Below are 6,229 nucleotides of genomic sequence, written 5' to 3'. Positions count from 1 at the left end.
ACATGGCAGAAATTTAAAGGGTCTCCACGTGATTTGTCCATATTTTCTCCTATATATATATTACTTTTAGCTAATGATTGGTAAAAACCTAACCATCTTTTTTCTTCCTCTCTACCTCTCTCGCAGACTCCCTCTTCAACCTTTTTCTTATTCTTTTTTTTATTTTTTAGAAAGCCATGAAATTTATGTAAACAAGCAGAATCAAACTATAAACTACATTAGGTTTTCTAATTACATCTCAAGAATTTAACAAGATAAACCAAAAATAAGAAAGAAGAAAAAAAATGAGAATACCTCTTTAATTTCCTTTGAAGATTTCAGTTCTATTTACTGTGTTTTATCGCTAAAAAAATCTGTCCTTTTTACATAGAATTCGATTGGGTTTTATACCCATTACAAAATCATATAATAATAATTTCCTGATGGTGGAGTGATGGGTGAAGCATAGGCAGCAACATGAGTGAGGTATGGGCTGGCATTTGGTGGTGTGCAGCCACATGTGCTGGTGCTGGTAAGTGGAGCATGTGCTGGTGCTGGTGGAAAGAAAATGGTGTTCACACAAGCAAGAGCATTCAAATAGAAGCTTTTCATGTTTTCAAGGTGCCATGTTAAAATTATTCTCCTCTGATGTTCGAACTCGATAATTTGATTCGCTAAATTGCACACAATATCCTCTTCTTACTTGCATTTTTTGGCCTATGTTTCGACAGTTGTTTGCTGCAAAACAGAATAAGCCTCCTGACATCGTTAGCATACTTGTTGCAAATAAAAGCAAGCTTATACGATTGTTTGAGGATTTGAAGACTAATAAAGGTGCGAAAAGAGAAGAAAAAACACATGGTGACATTATTTTTCCTTGAAAATGTGTAGGTTTAGCACATCATTCATAGTTCCCTGTTTGATGTCATGCAGAGGATGAACAGTTTGAGGCAGATAAGGCTCAGGTCGTCAAAGAAATCGCCGCCCTTGAGCTTAAAGATTGCCCATAGTGAACTCTAGTCTATTGCAATCTCTCTCTTTTCCTCTTATTTTTCTCCTGTTTGAATAACTAACACAAATTGACTTCATCATATAGTGATTTGTCGTCCTTTCGGAAGGGCGTGTGATTTGTTAAAAGGAAAAAGAAAATAAACGAAAGGGTTCTTCATTTGTGATCTCTTTCCTTAGAATCTTGGTTGATCTTATGTAGTTTGCAATGTTTCGGCTGAATTCTGATTCCAACATAAACTTCGGAGGATGGACGGCGCTGAGATTTTGGGCAAGGGGCTGAGGATAATACAATGTTATGAGGGACGGGTGGAAATAGAATAATTTCCTGAGATTATTTATTGAGACAATTTTTTTGGATAAATTTCTCATATTATTATCCAATAAGTAGAAAACTCACTGCTACAACCAATACAGTCAAAGAAGAACAAAACAACCTCCCTAAGAGGTATTAATCCCCAAGCTATACAAAGGTTCTTGTTAATATCACTATTCTTAATGACCATCCTAAGCACCTTCACCCTAATTCCATTAATATAATTCACCATACTCTCAATATCTCTACTAATGCCCCTAAACTGCCTGTGATTTCTTTCTTCCTATATAGAATATACGTATGCACACCAAGCTACCCTAAGTATAAACACAACAAAGGATTTACCTTTGAACCTAGAAATCGCCCAATCCAACTCCTCATCCCAACTTCCTGCATTCCTACCAACCTTGCATAACCGAGTGACCACCTCCCAAACAGCTTTCAGGAAAGAGCATTCAAAGAAAATATAGTTGCGAGTCTCAACCACATCTCCACACAATCTACACTTATCATCAACCTCAATTCTCATTCGAATCAATCTATCAGCAGTTGGCAACCTATCAAGAATAGTCCTCTAAGCAATAAGAGAATGATTTGGAATGTGCATAGGATACCAGACAAGCTTTTGCCATAAAATCTTCTCTTTTCTCCCCCTGATCTCCTGCCACAACCAACAAGTATTTACTTTATCCCAATCTGTGATCCCAGAGAACAAAGGTTGAACTTCCTCATTCATTTTCATAATTTTTCACATACTCCAGCTAAAAGAGGATTTGCATTCAATTAACTAGAAATCAATACCTTTAAAAACATATGTTCTTACCCAAGCAACCCAAAGTGAACCCTCTACAACGAGTAATTCCTTCACCAGCAACAACACACAAGCTTTGTTCCAGCATTTTAAGTTTTTTAGATCCAGTCCCCCTTCAGATTTAGGAGTGCAAATACTCTTCCAACTCACTCGAGCTCCCTTAGTTGGCAGTTGGCACATCTCCACCCTTCCAGAAAAATCTAGCACCAGAAGTTTGCAATGTTGAATAAAACAACTTTAACCAATTGCAACCTGTCTGCATAACTTAACCACCTATTCGACCAAAGTCCTAAACTGCCTGTGATTTCTTTCCTCCTATATACAATATACGTATGCACACCAAGCTCTCCTAAGTATAAACACAAGAAATGATTTACCTTTGAACCGAGAAATCGCCCAATCCAACTCCTCACCCCAACTTCCTGCATTCCTACAAACGTTGCATAACCGAGTGACCACCTCCCAAATAACTTTCAAGAAAGAGCATTCAAAGAAAATATGGTTGCGAGTCTCAGCCACATCTCCACACAATCTACACTTATCATCAACCTCAATTCTCATTCGAATCAATCTATCAGCAGTTGGCAACCTATCAAGAATAGCCCTCTAAGCAATAAGAGAATGATTTGGAATGTGCATAGGATACCAGACAAGCTTTTTCCATAAAATCTTCTCTTTTCTCCCCCTGATCTCCTGCCACAGCCAACAAGTATTTACTTTATCCCAATCCGTGATCCCAGAGAACAAAGGTTGAACTTCCTCATTCATTTTCATAATTTTTCGCATACTCCAGCTAAAAGAGGATTTGCATTCAATTGACTAGAAATCAATACCTTTAAAAACATATGTTCTTACCCAAGCAACCCAAAGTGAACCCTCTACAACGAGTAATTCCTTCACCAGCAACAACACACAAGATTTGTTCCCGCATTTTAAGTTTTTTAGACCCAGTCCCCCTTCAGATTTAGGAGTACAAATACTCTTCCAACTCACTCGAGCTCCCTTAGCTGGCAGTTGGCACATCTCCACCTTTCTAGAAAAATCTAGCACAAAGCTGGTCCACCCTTTTAATCATAGCCGTAGGCAATATTTGTTGTCTGCACCGGAAGTTTGCAATGTTGAATAAAACAACTTTAACCAATTGCAACCTGTCTGCATAACTTAACCACCTATTCGACCAAAGTCCCAACTTAATCTTAATTTTCTCCACCAGACTTGCACAATCCTTTTCTGTTAATTTCCTAGGGACAAGAGGCATCCCTAAATATCTCACAGGAAGATTACCTATTTTTGAAACCAGTGGCCTCATGCACCAAAGACCTCTTACTATCTACCATACCAGCAATAAAAATTTCAGTCTTTGAAACATTAAGCCTTAATTAAGACAGCTCATAAAACTTTTCCAAGATACATTTCACACCTATAATAGAATCCAGAGAACCCTTGTAAAAAATCAATAGATCATCTGCAAAACACAAGTGGGTTAACTTCACTTTTTTACACTTAGGGTGAACCTGGAAAATCTTTCCAGAAGAAGCAATATCTAACATTTTGGAGAGGACATTCATAGCAATTACAAACATGTAAGGGGAGAGAGGATCCCCCTGCCTGACCCCTCTTCTACCTCTGAAAAAGCCAACTAGGTTACCATTTAACACAATGGAAAATCTAGAATTCATAACACAAGCCTTTATCCAATTCCTTAATTGCTCAGGCAATCCTAGTCCATTCAAAACAACAAGCAAAAAAATTCAGTTTAAAGAATCAAAGGTTTTCTATAGATCAACTTTAATAGCACATCTAGGAGATATAGAACCCCTACCATACCCTCTAATAATTTCTTGTGCCAAGAGAGTATCACATTCAATGTTTTTTCCCTTTACAAAAGCTTATTGATTTGGGGATATCATCTTAGGAAGTACTTTACCAGTTTACCCGCTAAAATCTTAGTAATTGTCTTGTAAAAGACAAAGCAACATGATATAGGCTTGAAATCCATAGCCTTGCAAGAATTAGGCTGCTTAGGAACTAAAGCAACTGCAGTAGAATTAAAAACAGACAACATTTCAGAAGAATCAAAGAAGTATTTAACAGCAGCTAAAAAATCTGCTCCAACAATATCCCATGTAGATTGAAAGAAACCAGATGTATAACCATCAGGGCCAGGGGCTTTTATCTCTGCCTTGATTCCAAATGGCAGGTTTAATTTCATCATTTGTAATAGCTCTAATCAAATTAGCATTAACACCTTCAGGAAAAGAATATCCCAGCAAATTCCTCAAGAACTCCTCAGTACATCCCTGCACATTCTCATTAACAGTTCCAATCTGCTTTGTGAAAAAGCTCACCAACTCCTCAGACATAGAATCAAAGGTTTCCAATTTATTTCCCCTCTCATCAATCAATATTCTAATAGTATTTTTCTTCCCTTTAACTAAAACTTGAGAATAAAAAAAAATTAGTACATTGATCACCATCTTGCAGCCAATCCACTTTTTCTTTTTGCTGATAAAACATCCTCTCTGCCTTTTCTAACTCAATGAGCTCTAGCTGCAACTTCTTTTCAACAACCACATCCCTTAAATCATCTCCAGTCAGAGTCACAACTTGTTGCCTTTCTAGTTGTTCTCTCTTTTCAGCAACTTTCTCATAAATATTAGAATAACATCTTCTATTTAAAGCTTTCAACACGGGTTTTAACCTTTTCAATTTACAAAACAAAGCCTGCATAGGGTTTCCCTGCACATACCTCCTTAAAATCAGGATGCAAAGCCCAAAAGTTGAAGTACTTAAAAGTTTCAACCTTGAGACAAGACACTCGTGAGAATACCAAGAAACTGCTATGCAGTGGTCAGATACACCAGGAGCTTGAAACTACACATGAGAATTTGAAAGTACCTCACACCAATGATCATTCACTATCACTCTATCCAATTTCCTTGCTAGGAATCCCTCCTCATGATTATTTGACCAAGTATAAACATGTCCAAAAAATGGATGGTCCACTAATCTCATATTTCTCATACAGCTCTGCAAATCTTCCATCTCATAAGTAATATGCCCATCCTCAGAGTTAGAGCTTTCAACAACATCAATAGTAATATTAAAGTCCCCCCAACAAGCCAAGCACTACTGTCAACCAAAGAACTAACATCAGAAAGCTGATTCCAAAGCTCCCTTCTTATAAAACCACTATTGCTACCATGCACAACATAAATAATAACATTTCTACCACCTCAATTGCCCTGAACAGTAATAGAATGATCAACCAATTACATCACAGAAAACTGCAATTCCTTCTTCCACAAAATCCAATTCCTGTCATTTTCCATACAACTATAATTCCAACATAATTCCATTCATTCACAAATTGAGTAACAATATTCTGGGCCTTATGTTCTCTAACTCTAGTTTCAAACAGACAAAGGACCTCAACATGCAACTTCTCTACACAAATCATTATACTTTTTTTGTTTTTTTGGGATGATTAAATCCCCTAACATTCCAAAACTTCAACCAACAACTATTGTTTTAATTCCTCTAATATTTATTGAGACAATGGATTCTTTTATTCATTTTTCAAAATTTTCAAATTAACTTTTGGTTAGAGTCACGTGTTCCGAATTTGATCTATGCTTTACATTTAAATTTTTATTTCATGCTTTAGTCTAATAGTTAGTTTGGCATAAAAATATGATTGATACTGATATGAGCATAAAATGGGTAAAGCAGGTTATTTTGGATTAAAAAAATTTGAATTTCTTTTAGGTTGAAATATCTGACTTGTAATTAATTTTTAAATTAGATTCCAAATATTTTCTAATCGGATGTCTCTTATGAATCTAAAAACACATAATCTTAGAGAATGAAAGATAAACAAATATATTTTTTTGGTTACAAAAAAATTAGGTTAGGGGTGACTTTCCAGTCTAGGGTCAGAACATATTTAAGACCCAATTGAGATTTACATGATAATTTACAGATTGTCTACTAAGAGTGACGGTAGTAAGATTCGAACTTGATCTTACAAACGTAAATTCCTAAATCTTAACCTATAAATTTCATCAATATGAATATAAAAACACATAATAATAATAATAATAACAATAATAATG

General features: G+C 35.9%; 1 long non-coding RNA gene across 1 annotated transcript; it reads left to right on the top strand.

Moving 5' to 3' along the window:
* The first annotated feature begins 562 nt into the window (after positions 1-562).
* Positions 563-1,163, top strand: LOC120204204. Its single transcript, XR_005523919.1, has 3 exons — positions 563-600; positions 711-813; positions 913-1,163. It is a non-coding gene; the product is annotated as an uncharacterized LOC120204204 (long non-coding RNA).
* The last annotated feature ends 5,066 nt before the right edge of the window (positions 1,164-6,229 follow it).

Source organism: Hibiscus syriacus, unplaced genomic scaffold (assembly GCF_006381635.1).
Source record: "Hibiscus syriacus cultivar Baekdansim isolate YM2019G1 unplaced genomic scaffold, ASM638163v2 tig00010533_pilon, whole genome shotgun sequence".
Taxonomy (NCBI): Eukaryota; Viridiplantae; Streptophyta; class Magnoliopsida; order Malvales; family Malvaceae; genus Hibiscus; species Hibiscus syriacus.
The sequence above is the reverse complement of the archived record's forward strand: the minus strand, read 5'-3'. Positions and strand labels throughout refer to the sequence as shown.